This window comes from Erythrolamprus reginae, unplaced genomic scaffold (genome assembly GCF_031021105.1).
Source record: "Erythrolamprus reginae isolate rEryReg1 unplaced genomic scaffold, rEryReg1.hap1 H_10, whole genome shotgun sequence".
Lineage (NCBI taxonomy): Eukaryota > Metazoa > Chordata > Lepidosauria > Squamata > Dipsadidae > Erythrolamprus > Erythrolamprus reginae.
This window is the reverse complement of record NW_027248463.1, coordinates 443,460-467,839: the sequence shown is the minus strand read 5'-3', so window position 1 is coordinate 467,839 and position 24,380 is coordinate 443,460.

Below are 24,380 nucleotides of genomic sequence, written 5' to 3'. Positions count from 1 at the left end.
CACCACTTCACTGAACTGACATGGGGTGGAGATATACAGCTGACATCAGCATATTGTTGGTAATTCACCCCATGTCATTGGATGATCTAATCTCTCATATTGAATAGGAGAAGAGAGAAGACTGACTCCTGAGGCACCCCACAAAGAAGGGGCCTAGGGGTCGACTTCTGTCTTCCCACTAACACTGTGATCAGCCAGAGAGGTAGGAGGAGATCCACTGTAAAATGTTGTCTCTCACTCCCAACACCTCCAGCCGTCACAGAAGGATACCATGGTCGATGGTATCAAAAGCTGCTGAGAGGTCAAGAAGCACCAGGATAGAGGAGTACCCCCTTTCCCGGGCCTGCCAGAGATAATCCATCAGTGTGACCAAAGCGGTTTCTTTGCTGTAACTGGGTCTGAAGCCAGATTGAAATAGGTCTAGATAATTTGCTTCTCCCAACGTCTGCAGGATTTGGACATCCCCATCTCCAGTTGGAGACAGGACAATAGTTATTGAATGAGGCTGGATCCAGGGAAGGCTTCTTGAGGCCTCACAACAGCTTTCTTCAAAGTTTGTGGAAGGGACCCCTCGCTCAAAGAAATGTTGACTATCATCTGGATCCAGCCCCGTGTCACCTCTCTACTGGCAGAGACCAGCCAGGAGGGACATGAGTCCAACAAACAAGTGGAGTTGCTCATTGCTCCTATGGCCTTGTCCACTTCATCAGGAGTCACAGGGTCAAACTCCTCCCACACAACGGGACTAAGACTTGCCCCAGTCACCTTGCTTGACATTGCCCAGTTGGAGTCCAGGTCTACCTGAATTGGAGCGCTTTTGTCTGACAGAAGCTAAACAAATTCCTTGGCCCTATCTTGCAAGGGATCTTCCACTCTCTCCACGTTAAGAAGCGAGCAGGTCACACTAAACAGGGTGACCAGGTAAGAATCTGCAGACTCAATAAGAGTGGAAAAATGCACACATTTTGCTGCCCTTATCAACACTAAATAAGTCCTAATATATGTTCTTAGTAGTGTTCGGTCGGACTTGGATTTACTGGTCCTCCAGCGTTGCTCTAGATGTCTCTTCTGGTGTTTCATTTCCCGAAGTTCTTTGGTGATCCAAGGAGCTCTTCGGGATCCACTGACGTGGAGAGATCACACAGTTGCAATCTGCTCTAGAGCCTCAGATGCCACCCTATTCCAGGCAGGCACTAGGGAGATTGTGGACGAGGGAATGAGGTATCTCCCCAAGCTCTCTCTGGAACCCGAGTCGGTCCATCACGTACATGGGGCAGAACCACCTAATTGGTTCCGCCTCCCTGCATTGAAGGATTGGCATCTTAAAGTCAAGCCTCACTAGGAAATTATCTGTGCTTCTTGTACAATGATCTCTTTCTTGATACCTATGATAAAATTCAGCTGTTGTATTATTTAAATTATACTGCACATTACAAATATTTGTAAAGATGCTTTCTACAAGTATCTAAAACAAGACTCAGGAGATGTAGCAGTTCATTTTATTTTTATTTTAAAATTATTTATGTAAAATATTTGTATGTCACTTAGCCACTCTAAGTGGCTTTCAAACCATATACTCCAAATTACTCCTAAAAAAAATCCAAAATTAAGGCAGCATCTGTCTGTTGCTATAGTATTCATTTTTATTTCTGAATGGCTACATAAACAGATGGGCTTTCCTAAACCACAACCCTCCCCCACACAAAACAGAGGTACTTCTGCTGTTATTATTATAGAGTTATTGTAATTAATGTGTTACTCTACTAAATCTATAGCCCAAAGTACATTACTACCTTATTTGTTTATTATTTTAGTGCAGTGATGGTGAACCATTTTTTCCTCCAGTGCCAAAAGAGCATGCACAACCACTATCATGCATCCATGAGTGCCCACACCCATAATTCAATGCCTGGGGAGGGGAAAAAAGCTTTCCCCACCCACTGGAGGCCCTCTGGAGCCAGGAAATGGCCCATTTTCCAACTTCTGGTGGGCCCAGTAGGCTCATGTTTCACCCTTCCCAGGCTCCAAAGGCTTCCCTGGAGCCAGGGGAGGGTAAAAACAGCCTCTCCCAGAGGCTCTCTGGAAGCCAAAAATGCCCTCCCAGAGCCACTGTGCGAACCAAAAATCAGATGGCCAGCACACACATGCACATTGAAGCTGAGCTAGGGCAACAGCTCACATGCCAGCAGATATGGCTCCGCGTGCCATCTGTGGCACCCGTGCCATAGATTCGCCATCACTGTTTTAGTGCATGCTGATTTTCTAAAATTATTATTGCTGTATTCATCATTTATTTATAAAGAAATTGCACTATGTTGCCTTGAGGAAGTAAAACACCATCCACCATTTGAAGTTGCATCATATTTCTGTAAACACTTGATTAATTTATGCTAAATAACTCTTTTCACCTATCTACAAATTCAACTTAAAGACATACCTAGGTGCATATCTTGTTTATAACTCTTGCGTTAGAACCTAACCTTCAAACAATTTACTGTATTATAGTTAAGGAGGTTGCTATATTTTTTTGGTAATATTTTACTAGTCTACATAGTCTTTCTGTCTCATTATGAATTTATATAAATATTTCTGTTATAAATGTTTTAGAACTTTTCTATAGCCATTTGCTGAGAAATTACTGAACATCTGCTATACACTATCCATGGATCCAAAAATTCTGGGATATGTTCTAAGTGTCTGCTAAGTTTAAGTTAGGCACTACAAGACTTGTTTCAGCAATAGGATTTCTTACCAACCACATCAGTCAAAGTAGATCAAGTATTCAGAATAGAAAGACAGACTTCGTTCCATGAAGTGACAGATAATAGACTGAGATATTTCGTAAGGACAACTTTACATTTGTGATTAAAATTTATACAAAACTGTGACTAAATTTTAGGACTGAGACATTGTCTTTAAGATACTATAAAGCGGTAAATAGGAGTGTAAACGTACTAACTTTGTTCCTGTGTCTGAATATACTAGAAAAACTTTGCGCCTAGCGGAACCTATTGGATATATAGATATATAAAAAATGATATTTCATTCCTCAATTTCACGAACTTGGAACATAATTGAATCCCGATCTGGACTAATCACCCAATTGAGGCTGTGAATTAAAATTGGAATTAAAATTGGAATATGAACTTTTTCTTTTTTGCTGGGAGATAAGTAATGCACTGTTATCACTGTTAACATTTAAGAATTGATTTACTGAGTGACAATAAACTGTCTAATTGCTATTGATAATTGATTTATTTTTTGAGATATAGAATTAATCAACTTAGAGAGAATGTGTTTAATGGATTGAAACATCTCAATTTTAATATCCTTTTTCTATTTTTTCTTTTTGTTTGTTTTGTATATGTGTCTGTGTTAATATTTGTATGTTATATTCATGTATATTTTTTGTGTATAGTTTTAAAAATATTTTTATTTATTTCAATAAAAAATATTTTTTAAAAAGCAAAGTAGATCAAATACTCAATTCCACATCATTATATAGTAATAGATTGGGGCAAAAGATTGATAAAGGAAAATAAGTTGTCTCTTAGCAAAACCACCCTTAAGCATTATACTGGGGAAAAAAAGTCCTTCTGAAAAATATGTAACTATTGAGCAGGTATACTTAGACGACTTATTTAGAAGTCATATACACATGAACACAATAAAATTATAGTTCCTTTGTCAATTGAAATTAAAATGTTGGAAAGGAATTGTAAGTTATATCATTCATCAGTTTAGAACAAATGGCATCAATCAGCAGCAATCATACATTTCCAGTTAAAATGTTTTTTTCTGCCATCAGAACTATATTTTCAAAAACAGAAAAATTGAATGTTTATAAAGGTCCATGATGGTTAAACTTGAAGCAATGTTGATTTTACACTGCAAGGCAAAAATTATCATCTGAGAAAGTTGTAATTTGAAGTATGCTTCTAATTCAAACTGAGCAATAGCATTAAAGTCTAATGATCAGAATGTGTTAAATCAAGTTTATTAAATATTTCAGTTGATTAAAACATTACAGCTTTTTTTAAAAAAAGCCAACAGCAACTGTCACACTGTTAGGAACACACTTATAATTAGTGATGATTTTCACATGGTTATTTTTATTTACGTGATGAAAATTGAATTGTGGAAAGGTCTGTTATATCTTGAACCATTCTCAGAGGAAAAAAGAAGATATGAAGGAAAACTGTGATTAAATCTTGGAGCATATACTTCCTGCTTTAAATGACTTATCAATGTTGCTGATTGGGTTAATTGTATTTGCTTGACCCCCTTTTTCATTTGCTTAGTCTAAATTGTTTTATTTAAATCTGTTGTATCCATTTCTGGAGAAATAGAAATAGTTATATCTATCTGTATGATGCTCATGTTTGTTTTACTGTAGAACATTGGAGTATAGCAGTGATGGTATTTAGATTAGAAAAATGAATTGGATTGATCATTTCCTTCCACTGTTGATCCCATCAAGGTCAGCATTCATCTTATTATTTTAGCTCATAGTTATATATTTTTATTACTTTTATTTATTTATTTATTTATCCAATTTTTATGCCGCCCTACTCCTTAGACTCAGGGTGGCTTACAACATGTTAGCAATAGCACTTTTTAACAGAGCCAGCATATTGCCCCCACAATCTGGGTCCCCATTTTACCCACTTTGGAAGGATGGAAGGCTGAGTCAACCTTGAGCCGGTGATGAGATTTGAACCGCTGACCTACAGATCTACAGTCAGCTTCAGTGGGCTGCAATATAGCACTCTACCTGCTGCGCCACCCCGGCTCTTAATAAATTACTTATTTATTAAACTTGTGGAGGCAACTCTAGGCTGCTTACAAACACTACTCTATTTTTTGGTTTATAAGACCGAAATGTCTGAAAATGTTTGTGCATCTTATACAGTGAATGTTGCCAAAGACCCACCCACCTGTCAGTCCCCAACTTTCAGCCTCTGCCTCCCTGCAATTTGCCTTTTTGCAGCAAACAGCAAACAGGCTGGTCAGCTTCAGCACAGCCTGATTAGCGCGAACAGCTGATTAGCAGTTGGATTTGCCTCTCAGCTGTTCCAGGCTGTGGAGATTGCCACCGCCCATCGCCACCCATAATTGCCGCTGCAGTCTCTTGTCGCCTCTGCATGCCCAATTTTTGCCCTCTGCATTTCCCATTTCCAGCCTCTGCACATCCCTTTTATGACCTCTGCGTGGCCCATTTTCAGTCTCTATGTGCTTCACTTTTTGGCCCATTCCTATCCCTGTCAGCTGGAATGGGCTGAAAATTGGGCATGTGGAGGCCAAATATGGAGCACATGGAGGAGAAAAATAGGTCGTGCATAGGCAGCAGTGGTGGCAAGCAGCAGCAGCAATAGACAGCATCAGCAATAAACAGCAGCAGCAGCTATGGGTGGTGACGGTGGTGATGGATGGTGCTCATCCCCGCAGCCTGAAACAGCTGATAGGCAATATTCCAGGAGGCAGATCCAACTGCCAATCAGCTGCTCGTGCTAAACCAGACTACATTGATATTGATAGTTTTAAAATTAGAATTTTAAGATTGTTTTTTAAGGTATAATTGGATTGTTATTATTGTTTCCTGTTTCCTGCTGTGAGCCGCCCTGAGTCCTCGGAGAGTGGCGGCATATAAATCCAATTAAATAAATAAATAAATAAAATAAATATACTAAAATTGACCAAGCTGTTTGCTATTTCCTGCAAGGAGGCAAATTGCTGGAAGGCAGAGGCAGATTTTTTCCCCTCCCCAAAAGTTAGGTGCATCTTAAAGTCTGGAACATCTCATAGTCTGAAAAATATAATAAATTAAAATGTAGCATGAAACATTAAAACAATAAATAAGGATCATAAATTTCAATTTCAATTAAAAGTAACCAGGATGGAGAAGGAGGGAGCAAAGTGAGCACAGGATGGAGGTGGGTGTTATTAGCTATCTTCAAAGTGTCACAAAACCATTGGAGCTCCTGGCTAGTTGGCACAGCCATGTCTTCAAGGTCTTTCAGAAGGCCAAAAGGGTGAATGTGGATTGCATGGTAGCATGATGTTCTAGAGCAGTGGTAACCAATTGGTGGTCCATGAGAAAATGTGTTCATCAAGCAGGAATGTGAATACATGTGAAACCTCAGATTGTACACTATGCCTGTTTGGGGTAGTGCAACCCCAGCCAGAACCAAATATGTTAAAGTCCCAGAGACAGAAGCACAGAAAGCTTGTTGTTGCCCCATTCAGACCCTACAGCCTTCAAACACTGTAAAAGGCAGCAACAGCATCACTTAGGTCAGATGGGATTGAGATGTAAGTTTGAGTATTGTCCAGTGTACTATTGGCCAATGTTCTCTGCCAGAGGCTTCTTTTAATGGTGAATATATAGTGTTATACACATACATACAAACAGATATATAGAGGGGTTGAGACAGAAAAAGAGATTTGATGGCAAATCTTCAATTATTTTGACAGATTTTTTTTGCTTCTAAATTCTTACTATGTACATATAAAAATACATCATTAGAAGTTATTTTATGTATGGATTACTAACATACTAAGATGTGTAGTTGGCAAGCACATAGATTTTGGTTGTTGACTTTCTTTAGATTTATCTTCTATAAAACCTGTAGACTGTAACTCAAGACTCTATATCAGTAGTTCTCAACATGTCTAATGCTGTGACCCCTTAAAACAGTTCCTCATGTTATGGTGATCCCCAACCATAAGTCGAGCGCCAATTCTGCCAACAGAGCTTTACCCTGCTGTTCTGTTCGGGTCGTATGTGACCCGAAACCAAGTTTGAGTCCCCTGTAAAACATTTTCCCTGCATATCTGAAACTTGAAATTTCATGACTTTTCATCATTTCAGGGGTTCTCTCTATGAGAATTTTGTTTTGGGGGGTGGGGGGCTTAGTTTTTGCTGGGCAAAAAAAGTTACAAATCTTCTGTTCGGGTCACATACGACCCGGACCGAAAACTCTTCATTTGAAGTGCTTATGTTTGGTCAATTTGAAAACTTTTTTCACTTGGAAAGTAGTCTGAACATTTCTGCACACAATGATATGAAAATTGAAATGAAAAAAGTAAATCTTATTGGTTTATTTTGCAGATATAATGCATGCCCCCCCATTTTTGTGAATTTTTTTCAATTTATGGATAGTTTTGCTTGCAAAATCCATTCTATTTTACTGAAGTTGGTGTGGGATTGGTAGCTTGAACATTTCTGAATATAAGAAAAATATAAAGGAACTGAAAAAAAATGATTCTTATTGGTTTTTTAACATCAGAAATAAGCCCCCCCCCCCTCGGCTGCTTGCATCCATTTTCACTTTTTATTTTTTTATGCTCCAAATCCGAAATATTATTTAAAATCTTAGGCATTCATTTACTCAATTTAACAATGCTGATCATCAAAAAAATATTTGTGGGGGTGGGGAAAAAATGTTTTTTCTGGGCAAAAAAAAGGTCACGTTTACTCTGTTCGGGTCATATAGACCCGGACCAAAATGATTTTTTTTAGGTACTTGAATTTGATCTTTTTGAAAAAATTTTCAACTGGAAAACTAGTTTGAACATTTATGAACATAACGATATGAAAATTGAACTGGAAAAATTGAGACTTATATTTTTATTTTGATCAAAAAGCCCCTACCCCCATCCTTTCTGAATTTCGTGTCAATTTCTATTTTTTAAGGCTACAAATCCCTAAGGAATTTCCCCCCAAAAGGTTTGATATACTAAATTGAACAGTCCTGAACATAAGAAAAATATAAATGAACTGAAAAAAAAATGGTTCTTATTGGTTTATTTTTGCCACAAAAGGGCCACACACCCCGGCCTTGCTGTGTGCCATTATTGTCACTTTTTATACATATTTGGCTAGAAATATTTGGAATATCCTTTTGAAACAATCCTGAACATAAGAAAAATAGAAATGAACTGAAAAAAATGATTCTTATTGGTTTATTTTTGAATATAAAACCATATTGTCTTATACTCGAGTATAAGCCTACTCAAGTATAAGCCTATTTGAGTATAAGCATGGGGGCCCATTTATGTGCAAAATAAACCAATATGCATCAATTTTTCCAGTTCAATTTTCATATCATTATGTTCAGAAATGTTCAAGCTACAAATCCCACACCAACTTTAGTAAAATGGAATGTATTTTGCTAGCAAAACTATCCATAAAGTGAAGACTATTTCAAAAAAACGAGGGGGCATGCATTTCATCAACAAAATAAACCAATATGCATCAATTTTTCCAGTTCAATTTTTAAATCATTATGTTCAGAAATGTTCAAGCTACCAATCCCACACCAACTTCAGTAAAATAGAATGGATTTTGCAAGCAAAACTATCCATAAATTGAAAAAAATTCACAAAAATGGGGGGGCATGCATTATATCCGCAAAATAAACCAATAAGATTTACTTTTTTCATTTCAATTTTCATATCATTGTGTGCAGAAATGTTCAGACTACTTTGCAAGTGAAAAAAGTTTTCAAATTGACCAAACATAAGCACTTCAAATGAAGAGTTTTCGGTCCGGGTCGTATGTGACCCGAACAGAAGATTTGTAACTTTTTTTCGAACAGAACAGCAGGGTTGCTGATTGGCAGGAAGGTCAGAGGGACACCCCCACTGCAAACACCTGATTGGTCGGATTGTAAAAATATGGTCCAAGGTGCCAGAATAGAAGCTTTAGTTTCTAACACCTTGAAAAATTTGTATTTTCCTATAATCTCAGCTGACCCCTGTGAAACAGTCATTCAACCCCCAAAGGGGTCCCGACCCCCAGGTTGAGAACCACTGCTCTATATTCTTGAGTTAGTTTTATTTCTGTTGACAAATTCTCTTACAAGGAGAGAACTTCCTTCCGAAGATATTTCTCAACATTTTTATTGATAAGAGTATTTTTCCTTCTTTCCTTTTGTCAATTTCAATTTCTGCATTTTCCACAAAGGTAATAGAAAAACCTAATAATAGGTATGCAGAAAGGCAAAAAAATATTTTTTTTATCCCAACTCCCCTTTTGTCTGATTTTTTGATATCAGAAAATCAATCCAATCCTTTTCCCTTTTGTTGAAATGAATTTGGCTGACTTTGTCCTCAAATACCTATCTCATAATTAAATAGGAATGATTTTTCAAGTGCTGAAAGAGCTGCAGCTTCAGTTAATGCAATAATATGTCATTCATGTAATTGACTCTTGGCATGTTAAAGAAAAATGTGGGAGGGAAGTGTTTGAGTGTTGGCACAATCCCAGATACATCAGTGAGTTCATTTCACTTCTATTCATGCTAATTTTATGTTGAGGCAATTACATTATTGAACATCACTAAATGAATTTAGATGTAGTGAGTCAAACTGATTGCAGGATACAAATGCAATAAATAAATACTTAAAAAAAATATTTATTAGGTTTTTTTTTGTTAAAAACAACATATAAAACAGACATACAGAAATATATAAAACAAAAATAAACACAGGAATAACTAAGTTTTCTAAGTTTGAAAGCCAGCCACCTTTCTTGCTTATTTACAAATTCAAAGTAATTTTGTTTAGATATCTTAATTTTTCGTGCCAATTCCTCTTGGGTTATCAAATTAATTTTTATTTTTAATTATAGTTAAATCCTCCTTGGTATTTCAATCTTGGGTCATTCTGCAATTTATTCTCTAATTCTTTGAGTTTTGTATATACTGTAATTAATAAATTTTGATTCTTCTTCTTCCCTTTGTTACAATTTGCTACATATGCTCTTGTTTACCCTCTAATGTAGGGCTTTAGTAGTATCTTCGGAGTAGTCTTCAGAGAGGGGCGGCATACAAATCTAATAAATAATAATAATAATAATAATAATAATAATAATAATAATAATAATACCACAAGTTGTGAGCTGAAGTTTGCTCCTTAGTATTAATATTAAAGAAATATTCTAGTTCTTTCTTTATCATCTGTATATAATATTTTTCCTTCACAACTCTTTGATCTAATGACCATCCTTTCGTCTTTCTCTTATCTTGCCCTTTCCATTTTATTGTCAATGGGTTATAATCCATCCAAGCATTAGGAAGTATTTCTAATTCTATTGTTTCATTCATTAGTTTTCATCCAGGCCATGTCAGTTCTGGATCAAGTTTTCTGTGGGTTGGGGAAAAAAAGGCATATTGCCTACCCTCCAGATTTAAATAATGCCATCCATCCACGAAATCAAATTCTTGCTAATTTGGTCGAATGTTCCCAGTAGTTGTTGCCTCATCTTTTTCCTGTTGTTACTTTTATAATCTTTTCTTTTATCTGCTAAGGCATTGAAGTCTCCAATTATACAAATGTTTTCCCATTGTAATTCTATTCATTTTTTGTGTATCTTAGAGTAGACGGTTTTTTATTTATTTATTTTATTGATTGATTGATTTTGTCCAATACACAATGAGGGTTTTAGTGGGTATACACATAGTAAAATACATAATGAAAGTTATAGAGGATATAATCATAGTAAAATATATCTAAGAAAGAATAGAAGAGAAGATATAGGAATAAACATATCAATGAAAGAATAGAAGAAGAGATATAAGAATAGAAGAAATGTATAGGAGATATAGGAGAGCAATAGGACAGGGGACGGAAGGCACTCTAGTGCACTTGTACTCACCCCTTTTCTGATTTGTGTTTGGCAAATAAATTATTTCCAACAATATTTTCTTGTGTCCTAATGTTATTTCAGATATTAATATTCTACCTTCTTCATCACTATATATCAATTTGGATTTAACTATATTTTAAAAAATGTACACTATCACTGGCGCAAAATGTTACAAAGTGAAATGGTGGCAAAGATAAGTAGAATCCACTCTTGCATCAAACCATCTTCCAAACGGTGAAAGATTTGTGTCTGGCCACCAGATGGCGCTCAATACATGCTAAAGAACAACATCAGCAATAAAACATACAACTATATACTGAAGACATGATAGTCCCTTTCTTATAACATTAACAAATATTTATCTCACATAGTAAAATTTAGATTAGCATTTCTTTACATACACACGACCCTCTGTCTCTCCCTCACACACACAAAGATACTTAGCTGTAGTTGTGGAAAGAAAGGGAAAGATCAATTTCTTGTAATTTGCAAATAAATGCTGTACAAATAGAGGCCAGAATTTAATCCATCTTGTCTATTCAGCATCAAATAAACGGACAAAATAGCCAACACTTAATAGTCTTTTGAAATGATAAGATTTCATTTACAGCATTCTATTCCAAATCAACTTCCAGCAAAATGTTCCTCTTATTATTAATATAAGTGCTAGGTTCTTTCCCCCCTTTCCTCTGAATATGCATTGGCTGCAAATGAAAATAATTTCTCCATTCAGTGGTGTCTCTATTCATGTAAATCACATGGGCAAATCTTAAACTGGCAGTTCTTTAATAAACCACAAATTGTATTTCTAGAAAGACTGCGAAAGAATTCAATTAAATGTTAAATTAGATACCTAAAACTCTCATATTTCCTTCAGTTCCTTAGGGGAAACTAAGAAGATAATACTGAAACTTGAGAGGCTGTAAGTTTACTTTATTTTTGAGGGATTCAGTGCTCCACATCAAAATTTCTTTCTTTTGAAACAAATGAGGATTTGACTTTTCACTTTAAAATGAAGGTGGTTGTGGATTATTTTATAATGAAGAAAAGGAACACACGGGGATATGGAAGCAAATCTTTCCTACAGTCAACAGCATTTTCAGTTGTAAAGTAGAATGGGAAAATGTGCAGATTTGTTTTTTACTTTCTACTGCATGACTGGAGCAATTATAACAGGCCAATAAAGTTCCAGATGTGCAGAGTTACCATTCTGTAGCTTCAAATCTGTTTGCACATGGGAAACTCTGAGATATTAATTTCTGGATGTCAGAGTTCTTATAAAGATTTGAAACAAGGAAATAAAAACAAAACAAAACTGTCATATGTGAAAGTTTTGGGAAGTATCTCTAGTATTGGGAAGCATCTCTGGTGTTAGGTATACACTCCAAAGGTTTTAATTTAATTTTTTTTCAAATATGTTAGTGGGATCCAACCCTTTTTTACTTGTAGTTTCATTTCTGATTGAACTCTGACTTTTATGGCTACACCTTGGACTCAGTGGTACAGAATAAACTACTTCTCAAAATAAATTCTTATGGCATTTCTGGACCCCTGCACAAATGGATTACGTTCCTGTCAAACAAGCAATAAGTAATCAAACTAGGAAACACTTTATCAAACCCTGTTCCTGTTAACAGTGGTGTTCCCCAAGATAATGTTTTAGGGCCAACTTTCTTTATTCTTTACATAAATTACCTTTGTGATTATATAAAAAAGCAACTGCATCCTCTTCGCAGATGATGTAAAACTATTCAATGCCACCAACAATAATACTTCCTTTCAAAAAGACCTTGACTATGTATCAGAATGGTCAAACCAGTGGCAATTTCAATTCTCCATCAACAAATGTTCAGTCTTACACATTGGCAAAAATAATCAGAATTCAAAATACAAACTAGATGATCACGACCTCGTTGACGATCCTCACTCAGTAAAGGATCTTGGAGTACTCAACTCCAATGACCTAAGTGCCAGAGTCGTTGCTTCCCTGAAGAATACGGAGGGTGAAATGGCCTTCCCCAAGGTTGAAAATTAGCTGGCTAGTGCACGCATGTGTGCTGGAGCTGACATAGTGCAGTGTTTCATATGTCCTCTGATAGGGCTCCATGTGCCACCTGTGGGATACGTTTCATCATGGCCTATACTGTTTAAGACAAATGATTGTTCAGTCTCTTCTTAAAAGTTTCTAGTGTTGGAGCATTCACAACTTCTGGAGGCAAATTGTTCTAAAGATTAATTGTTCTAATTGTCACAAAATTTCTACTTAGTTCTTCTTCTTATTATTATTATTATTATTTATTGGATTTGTATGCCGCCCCTCTCCTTAGACTCAGGGCTGCTAACAACAATGATAAAAACAGCATGTCACAATCCAATACTAAAACAACTAAAACCCCTTATTATAAAACCAAACATACACACAAACATACCATGCATAAATTGTAAAGGCCTAGGGGGAAGGAATATCTCAGTTCCCCCATGCCTGACGGCAGAGGTGGGTTTTAAGGAGCTTACGAAAGGCGAGGAGGGTGGGGGCAATTCTAATCTCTGGGGGGAGCTGGTTCCAGAGGGCTGGGGCCACCACAGAGAAGGCTCTTCCCCTGGGTCCCACCAAATGACATTGTTTAGTTGACGGGACTCTGAGAAGGCCCACTCTGTGGGACCTAACTTGTCGCTGGGATTCGTGCGGCAGAAGGCGGTCCCGGAGAGAATCTGGTCCGGTGCCTCTTGGTTGCTTCTCTCCTTGATTAGTTTTCATCCATTGCTTCTTGTCCCTGACTTCAGGTACTTGGGAGAATAGGCTGACTCATTCTTCTTTGTGGTAACTCCCTAGATATTGGAACACTGGCATCAGTGAAGGGCTACCAAACTTTTTACTACCACACTGTGGGTGTGGCTTATGCTGGACGCCCTGCATTTTCTTTCAACATCTTTCAGTGCAAATTGGGAGCTCTGGGATGGAGCTCCATTTTTGCTACTCTACTGCGTTCCCCCCTGTCCGGGCAGTAGCCCACCTCTTTCCCTAGCCCTTCTTTTCATTAAACTAGATATATTCAATTCCAGCTACTGTTCCTTATATGTTTTAGCTTCTAGTTCCTTAATCATCTGTTGCTCTTCTTGGCACTCTTTCTAACTTGTATCATTCACCACTTCTCTCATATTTTCCCCCAAGAACCACCATTTGAGTTTAGACGGCTTCATTTCACTTCACTCTGATAAAGAAATTTACCAGAAAGAAATAATTGAATAAGAAATTTCAGAAATAATTGCTTGGATTGAATGGTCAATCGAAGGAGTCTGAAAAGTTTTCGATAGTCATAGAGAGGAAGTACGTCTGGTATAAGTAAGGGCCATAGTGGCGCAGTGGTTAGAATGCAGTATTGCAGGCTAATTCTACAGCAGTTCGATCCTCACTGGTTCAAGGTTGACTTAGCCTTCTGTCCTTCTAAAGTGGGTAAAATGAGGGCCCAGATTTTTTGGGGGGGACAATATGCTGACCCTGTAAACTGCTTAGAAAGCACTGCAAAGCGGTCTTCGGAGAAGGGCGACATACAAATAATAATAATAATAATAATAATAATAATAATAATAATAATAATAATAAAATCTAAGTGCTTTTGCTATTTGATATAAACAAATATGCCTGATGAATTATGAATTATTGAAAAGTATAAAGTTATCAATCAAGAAGCAGATTCCATAAAAATTCTAATTCTGAACTGTCTATTTTAGTTTTAAAATATAGCTAATATACACACATGCAAGAGAATAAGCATTCAAATTCACATGTATGTACATAACCAGTCCCCACAAACACAGCTTCCCCAGATCAAATACTTTTCGTTTGGATTGCGAATTCAAGCATTGTTAATTGCCAAAGTTATGACTGCAGCTGTGAAAGATCATCATGAAACTCTATTCAATAATAAAAATTACCTTTATATTTTTGAATTAAGTGAATGAGATCTAAAACAGATACTTGTGATTGGAAATGGATTGGATTCTACATATTTTAAAGCAACAATTGGCAGTACAACTGCAGTTCAAAATTGAGCCCAAAAAAGCTAAAAAATAGGGCCATAAAAGAATGGTTAAAATTTTCTCGAAATTGCAAATCCTGTAAACTCACTGAAATGCTTCAGGAAATCTAACCTAAGATGGATGAAATTTCATTAGCTTTAGTGACAATGTCTGACTCTAGCTATTTTTTAAAAAAATGCATTAATTAAAGCTATATTGTAGGTAGCGCTGCACCAATGGAATAGTGTATCAACAAACCTGTTTTTAATAACTTTTGAAAGAGTATATTATGAGAAATCTTATTTTATTTCATGAATTGCTTAGAATAGATGCCCACAATAACCTGTATACACAGTATTATTTTCATAATAATGCATTACTGTCTATATTCAGGACATACCGTATATCTCCACATTTCATTAATGTAAGCCTTCACTCTTTCCGATTTTATTCAGTGCTTTCAGAATTATATACCCTTGTATCAAATTGCTCCAACTCACTTTATTTTTTTGGGCAACCTTTCTAGTCTTTCCTCATAACAGTGGTTTTGATAGTCTGTAATATTCTGATATAGTATAATTTAAGGTGTAGTGTGCACAGCATTCCAAATAAAGTTGTAACAAAAAGTAAAGGGAAATTATTCTTAATGTTTGGATGTATGAAATATGTACCAGGAATGCATTACCAAAGTTCTAAGAACATAAAGTTTAATTATACAGTGGTCCCTCGATTTTCGCGATCTCAATCTTCGCAACCTCTGCCAGGCAGCTCCCCTTGTGCCCTCGCTTTGTGCCTGCCTCTTGTCCCTCTCTTTTGGGGATTTTTTTTTCTTTTCTTTTTTCGCCTTTGGTCTCCCATTACTGTAAACCTGCCGCTTGGCCGCCGCCGAGGAGAATGCGAGGCATGCGAGGTCCCTGCAGAGCAGAGGGGGTGTCTGAGGCAGCGGAGGCGTAGCGGCGGCGGCGGCAGGCGAGCTTGGAGCCTTGCTTCAAGGGGGTCAGACGCAGCCTCGGCGAGCCAAAGGTTTCCGCGGCTCTGACCCAGAGCAGGAAGGGCTGGTGGGGGCGGCGAATCCACCTCCCCAGCCACCGGCTCCACCATCTGTGCATGCGCGGCCATGGGAAAAAAAGGGCGCGCATGGGCAGATGGTGTTTCCACTATATCGTGAAAAATCGATTATCGCGAGAGGTCTTGGAACGTAACCCTCGTGATAATCGAGAGATCACTGTATAATAATATATTCCTAATGACTTGAACATGTGCAATTAAGTTGGTATTATCTCTTATTATAGCAACCACCTACTGTAGATTTTCTCAGAGAAAATCTCTCTTTCCAATAAGTTCTGTCTGATTTTCCAAGGGTTAAATCAGACAAAATTCTTCCCATTATGACTTGGCATAGAACAGATAATTTGTTGATCTTAGTTTAGACCTGAGCAACTTTTGCAATCTGTATTATTTTTAAGTGTGGTGGTAAAAAATTACCTCTCCATATCCATGCAAGCTGCTTCACTACCAAGCTTATTAGATTTCTCCTTCCCCCATACATATGAACTATTTAAAATACCCTAGTAGTAAAACATTCATAGCAAGCTGACTTGACTCTAACAGAGAGAAGAACCAATTAACAAATTGTGGTCCAGTAAATTGTAAATCAAATTGTTTATATTCACTAACCATATTGCAAAGTTAGTACAGCTGCCATTATGATCTTATGTCAAAGGAACAATGTCACTCAGATGAGTTTATCTAAAATGTTTCATCATCATGCTTTAATATCCACTATCTACTTTTTTTTTTGACTTGTCTTTGAAATACAGTAAGCCAAAGGTACATAAGCTATGATTCTGCTTTTTCTTAACAAGCTGGTTAATAAACTGCTAATGCTTTTCTGGGAGACCAATTTATACTGTTTTGTTGTTGATGTCTAATAAAATTATGTTTTTTGTTCAAAGCAATTGGGTTGCTTTGGGTGAGCCAGGTTTTGGTCACAACGGTTGGGTGCCACGACTTGGATCAATATACAGTAGTCCCTCGCTATACGGCGCTTCACCTACTGCGGCTTCACTTCATCGTGGGTTTTCAAGAAATATTAATGAGAAAAATCATTCGCGGATCTTCGCTGGTTCGCGGGTTTCTGAGGAAGTCGATCGGCAGATTTAAACAGCCCGCCGAACTCGATCGGCAGGTTTTTTAAAAAATATATATCTAAAATTGTAAATACTGTATTTAAATACTGTATCTAAAATAAATACTGTGTGGGAAGGGTTTATAAACACTTAAAACAATGAAAACTTACCAAACAATTACAATATAAATACTTAAATAAGTACTATCAGTCGATAAATTCCCCATCGCGGATTTCACCTATCGCGGCCGGGTCTGGAACGTAACACCAGCGATAGGTGAGGGACTACTGTAACTCACATACTGAAAGAACCTATTAATTGCAGAGAACATCTTAATTTCATCAGTAGATGTAATAATAAAAACTGAAAGTGAGTGACATGTTACAATTATGGAAATCTAAGATTTTAGTGGGGATGATGGGTTTTTTTTTCTTTCAGTGGTTAGTTGGGCGCCATCAAGCTGGATTCAACTCCATATGGGAAAAAATTGCTGCCTCAATTTGCCTCTGATAATAACCTACAGCTCTTCCAAGCGCATTGCAGTAATCTCTTTGAATCTGTCCACCCACCTTTGATTGTTTTCCTCTTCATCTACTTCTCTCAACCTGGCCAAGCATAATAATTTTTTTTCCTAGTCCATCTGCTCACATCACCTGCCTAAAGTATGTGAATTTCTGCTTGTTGATCATTGCCTTAAAAAAGCAGTCAGATTTTATTTGTTCTAAGATAAAATGATGGTTTTTTTCTTTTAGTTACTGTCTCCAGATCCATAATATGAAAGTACCTATCTTTTTCTCTCCCACTTTTTCTCATTGTCTAGCTTTTACATTCATATACTGCCATGGAAATGACTACTTTTTCTGGGCAAGCACTGCAGGTGGCCAATAAATAAGAGAGCAAGCTGCATACCAGCCAGAGTCCATTGTTATGAAAACTCAGGGAAAACCTTTAGAAGATTTTTACCAATTCCTTAAGGTGGCAAGTTTAAATTGAGTCAAGGCCAGGTATCTGAAGGAAAAGATGGGAGACAAAGTACAGTAGTATCCAGAGTTCAATGCATGGCACCATAAGGTAAACATGAGAGGTTTGAGGTTTGAAAAGTTGTTCTCAATAATTTTCTATTGGGAAGTGAACCCAATATATTAGCTATGGTGAGCCAGGTGCGCAATTCCTATGTCCTGTATTTGCCTATTTTTGGCCAATCTATCTGACCTGCAGAACTCAGCCCCTTTTGCTGTATCTTTGCAGCACATCTCTACTTGGGATTGAGTGGATGAGTTCCACAGTCTTAGAAGCTGTCAGTGAATGCCAGTAGGGAATCCTGGGGCTTTGCTGGATCTGTCAAATTGCCTTGTACCATGGTGGTAAACAAACAAACAAACAAACAAACAAACAAACAAACAAACAAACAAACAAACAAACAAATCTGCTGCAGCCGAAGTGGAATTAGTAGTGTCACCCGGCTGGAATAATTCCTTTTAGGACTATTATCCCTGACTTTACTTCCTCTTATTATCTTCCTTATATTTGCCATTATCTTTCTACCTAGACTTAAACTAGCATCTCCCAACATTTTGGGCACCAGGGACAAGTCCCATGAAGAGATTTTTCTGTGGATTAGAGAGGGTATGGTTTCTGGTGGTGCCTGTATCTCATGGATGAGGTTTCGCTTGCTTACATGGCCTAGTTTCTGGCATGCCATGGCCTGGTACCAGTCCATGGACTGGGGGTTGGGGACCCCTGGCTTAGACTGTCTTTATTTCTATAGCACATTATCCACTTCCAGCTTTTCTTGGGACCAAGAAAGCAATGCTATTTACCATTTTTCAATTCTTCCCTGCCAATTGTAAATATGCTGGTTCGTGTATCCTTTGTCTTCTTCATCATTAACCTCAATCTTTCACTTTCCATTTTACTTTTAAAAAGGAGTCTTCAAACTCTTCTTTAGTCTTGGTAGAATCCAAGTATAGTAATTTGTTAGTTTTTTGACCTTCAATCCTGTTTTTAATAGTGGCTTTCGGTGGACTAATGGATAAATCAGAGAATTACTTAGCAGCTGAGCTCACCTTTTTAATGATAAAATGAGAGATAAATGACTGATTCCTTCCATCTGCCCAATGCATTATGCAAAAGAATAAGTTTTGCATGCAGTTGGGAAACAACAACAGGTGCCATTTGGTAAGCTCAGGCATTACAGCAAATCTCCATGGCAACCCATTACTCAATTGCATATTTTACATAAGGTGTCATCACCACGGATCTATTGGGATATTTTCAGTGGCTTACATTACCTGCAGATACAGACTGAACCTGTTCTCTTTCTCAGAATCAGCTCAAAAACTCTTGAGAGGGAGCGGAAATGAGAATAGCTTTTTCCTGAACAACTTTTGAAAGAAGACCTTGTCATAGAATAATTGAATAACAATGAATGAACAGTTCTGCATATCAGAAATTGTGGGCTACCCCGGATAAACATAAAACTTATCTTGCAATGCAATGTTTATGTTGCAATGTACAGGCAGTCCTTAACTTACAACTATTCATTTAGTGAACATCTGAAGTCATGACAGCACTGAAAAAAGTGATTTATGACTGTTTTTAACTTATAACCATTGCAAGATCCCCCTGGTTATTCTGCATGATCAAAATTCAGAAGCTCGGCAACTGGTTCAAATTTATGATGGTTGCAGTGTCCCAGCATCATGTGATCCACTTTTGGGACCTTTTGACAAGCAAAGTCAATGAGGAAGCCCAATTCACTTAAGAACCATGTTAGCTAACTTAAGAACTGCTGCAATTAGCATTTAGCATTAGCATTTAGTCTTGTATACGGCTTTAGAGCCCTCTCTAAGTAGTTTACAGAGAGTAAGCATATTGCCCCTAACAATCTGGGTCCTCATTTTTTTGACCTTGGAGGGATGGAAGGCTGAGTCAACCTTCAGCCTACTGAGATTCGATCAGCCAAATTGCTGGCAGCCGGTGATCAGCAGAAGTAGCTTATAGCACTGCACTTTAACCACTGCACCACTGAGGCTCTTAAATTCATTTAACAACTCTGACAAGAAAAATTGTACAATGGGGGCAAAACTCACTTAACAACCGTCTCACTTAGCCATATAAATTTTGTGCCCAATTGTGATCATAGGTAAAGGTCTACCTGTATGCAATCAAACACCTTTACAGTGATCCCCCGGGTATTGCGATCCCGATCATTGCGAAACGGCTATATGGCGATTTTTGAACCCGGAAGTAAAAACACCATCTGCGCATGCGCGCCCTTTTTTCTATGGGCACGCATGCGTAGATGGCGCCGGGCAGATCAGCTGCTGGGCGGCTTCCCTGGGTCTTCCCCCTCTTGCTGGCGGGAGGGCGAGCGGCGGGCATCAGCGAGGAGTTTCCCCACTGCCCACGCAAACTCCTCGCCGCCGCTCGCCCGCCCTTCGCTCGCCCGCCCATGCCGTTCGCTCGCGCCGCTTCCCAGCTGAGTCCTGAAGCGAATTGGCTTCAGGACTCAGCTGGGAAGCGGTGCGAGCGAGCGGCGCGAGCGAACGGCTTGTCCGCCGCCTGCCTGCCCGTGCGCCCGCCACTCGCCCGCCCTTCGCCCGCCCACGCCGTTCGCTCACGCCGCTTCCCAGCTGAGTCCTGAAGCGAATTGGCTTCAGGACTCAGCTGGGAAGCGGCGCGAGCGAACGGCGTGGGCGGGCGAAGGGTGGGTGAGCGGCAGCGAGGAGTTTGCGTGGGCAGTGGGGAAACCCCAATCTTCGGCTCCTCGCTGCTGCTGCGGAAGTAAAAACACCATCTGCGCATGCGCAGATGGTGTTTTTACTTCCGCAGCGCTACTTCGCGAAAAACCGGTCATTGCGAGGGGTCCTGGAACGGAACCCTCGCAATGATCGGGGGATCACTGTATATCTAAATATAGGGCAGTGGCAGCCATGGTGACACAGTGGTTAGAGTGCAGTACTGCAGGCTACTTCTCCTGATTGCCAGCTGCCTACAGTTTGATGGTTTAAATCTCACCAGGCTCAAGGTTGACTCAGTCTTCCACCTTTCTGAGGTCGGTAAAATGAGGACCCAGATTGTTGGTAGGCAATATCTTGGCTCTGTAAACTGCTTAGAGAGGGCTGTAAAGCACTGTAAAGCGGTATATAAAAGAGCTATTGTTATTGCTATTGTTAAAACTGTCTGGTCCATCTGAAAAATGTCTCATAACTAATTTGTCCCATTAAGTCAAAGAATGTACATATAGAGATAAACTAATGCTGAATTTTATCCATCAGCTTGTATTTATTTCACCTTCAGCAAAATACAGTATCTAGCTAAATGGTTTGGTTTTTTTATGATTAGCCAGGCTCGAAGGCATCTGGCTGTATCCTTATAGTTTCATTCAGCTGTATATATTTTTTTGAACTGATCCACGGGGTTAAAGAAAATCAATGTGTGCCAAAGAGGCTTTTCTGACTCCTTGCCTTAAGCAAAAATAGTTAATGATATTCATTCAGTTATAGAACAGTACAAATGGGGCGCATTAAATGGCTTCAATTAGGTCAAATTGAATAACTGAATTTGTTCTTTAACTTAAAAACAGCTTAATCAGCTCAGAGTGCAAGAGTCTTAAAATAGTTTAATTAAATATTAATAAGAGGAGAAAGTTACTTTTGGTGCCTTTTTGGAACACTACCTTACAACACTTTAATTTATGTGCTGCTACTCCCCCCCACTCCCCCAATGAAGTTCAGCCTTTCTTTCTTGATGATGAATGTAGGTGCACATTGGTTGCTTACTATTATGAAACTGAGGTCAAGGCCAATATTAATAGTTCTGGGAAATAAGAAAGTTGGAGGGGACTACAGAAATCCTTGCAATGTTCTCCGTTTGGCTCTAGTATTAGAAAATGGATAATACGAATATCTCTAATATATGTGTTACCTTTAAAAGACAATCCTTTGATGGATATATGTGCTCCTACTCAACATCTGGTTGTCTCTCCCCAGGCTCCTGTGGGCCTTTTTCAATAATGTTGAACATAGAATAATAAGGTTGGAAGGGGCCTTGAAGGTCTTCTAGTCTAACTCCTGCTCAAGCAAAGAGACCCTATAGCAGGGGTGTCAAACTCAAGGTCCAGGGGCCAGAACCAGGCCATGAGGTGCTTAGATCTGACCCACAGGATCACCCTGGAAACAGCAAAGGACTGGTCCATGGTGCCTCTGCCAGTAAAAACAGAGCTTGGAGGGCTGCAGGCAGCTGTCCTGAGGTCTGTTTTTGCTGGCAGAGGATTGTTGGAGGCTGTCATAGCCAAAAACAGAGCTCAGGAGCCCCCTTTCACCAGCAAAGTACTTGGATCACTGCAGGTGCCTCCAAAACGAGAGTTGTTGAGCTGGCCATGCCCACTCTGTCCCCCTGAGGTCAAACACAAGCCTGATGTGGCCCTCAATAAAATAGAGTTTGACACATCTACCTGCCCTATTTCATTCTGGATAAATGGTTGTCCAATCTCTTCTTGTATACTTTTAGTGATGGAGGACCAACAACTTCCAGATATAAGCTGATCTACTGATTAATTGTTCTCAGTGTAAGGAAATTCCTTCTTAATTCTAGGTTGAATTCTTCTTTATCATATCCGGATTCCACAGACCTGGATAGCCACTAGATTGTTGTAATCTAGATTTTTAATTATCTTAAATATTTTTCCAACTAGTGGCTATTTGGATTTTTGAATTTGTGGTAGGGTAAATGCCCACTATTCTTCATGTTTGGAGAGAAAGATTGCTTCTTAATTCAATGTTAGCAATTGAGATATACCTGATGGTATCACCTTGACTGGTTTACCAGCTGTGGCTATTCCATTGGAGTGCTAAGTAAGATTGATTGATCTGTCCTGCCACTTTCTTGTTCTATTATGGCAGTGAGTTATAGAGAGGTCTGTCTGAAAGAGGATAGATGAGCTTCAAGTCATACAGTGTTTATAAATAATACTTCTGCTTTACTTTGATGGATCCATATGATATCAATTCTTAAACATTGCCAATTGTTTGGATATTGTGATGTTTAGATGCACAAAAGGAAATGGCTTTTCTGTATTAGATTTTCCACTCTGAGGAACTTGTGTACTTTTACCACTATTATTTTCAGAATTGGGTCAAATTTTTATTTATGCAAGTATTATAAACCACTAAAGGGTGATAATTTATTGTAAAACTACCTCTCAGGTTTATGCTCATTATGACTGTATCAACAATATAATTGTAACATTTAAAACACACATACACACACACATACACACACACATACACACACACACTTGCATAGATGACATCAGGGAAAGAGGTAATAAATTACAAATATGTGGATACTGTCTGTAAAGTTTAAAGGCAAGATTCTATATCTGAGAGAAAGGTAACTTTGTTTATGAGGAAACAAGACATCAAAAAGACCTGAAGATCAGATTAAACATAATGCTTTTTGATGCTGGTAGTTGCTCAGAGCTGCTATTGGATAAACCAGTACTGAATGGCACCACAGAATCCCAGAAAGATTAACCATATCAAAATATGCAATTTAACTCTTATTGGCATTCCTGTACATGAAATATTGGGTTGCTACCCAGTAAAGACCACACTGCACATCAGTAGTATTAATGGAGCTGCTTGTGCATCTCTGCATCTCTGGAGTGTTTGCACCCATGCATCCCAGCGAGATTTTGCTTCTGCGCATGAGCAGGAAGTAAAATTTCATGAGGGGATGCAAATCAACATGAGGTTTCGGCAATGTTTTTGCTTCTGCACATGCGCAGAAGCAAAATCTCACTGAGTAGCGCATGTGTGCATGCCAGTGACCCAGAGCTGTGTGCGCATCGCACCGATAGGTATATTTTCTAGGTATATTTTAAGGGGTTTTTTAGGCAAGTCACTCCTATTTCAGCTCTTCCACCTTCTCCTATCTCCCACCAATTAAAAAAAAAATCCAAATTTTAGGTATGTGATTTGAGGGGCTGGGAGGCTTTAAAAGAGATACCACATCATATGTAACTCCTATATTGCTATATGAAATCCAAGTCAACTGAGAGGCTGAGCTTCTGCAGAGATCTGGGGTGCTATGATCAGTTCAATTATATTACATTATCATTTTTTTGGGTGGGTAACATCCAAGTTCGCATATTATTAAAGTGAAACTTCTGACATGTCAAACCACACCTGAAAGATGATAGATACCATGATACGGAGCACTGTCAGCCTCTTGAGATGGGATCCCTGCACCACAAAGATCAATAATTGAGATATGATAGGGCATTTCCACCACACCAGCCTCACTTCTCGTAAAGTTTCAGTTAGCACAGGTGGGTACGAGATGTCAAATGTATCATGTTCTCTTAAAAGGAATGCTTCTTGTTTTTATTCAAATTTTCTGCCTGCCCTCTGATTTGCCTTGCTTCTAAAGGTCTGCCAGGTGTTAATAGCCTACTTCATCCTTTGTGAAAAGAAGACACAGAGTGCTCTTGAGGGAATCAATTAGACATAAGACTCTTCATTTACTTAAGAGCATGGGATATTAGCATACTTAGATAACATCTTTAACTTTGA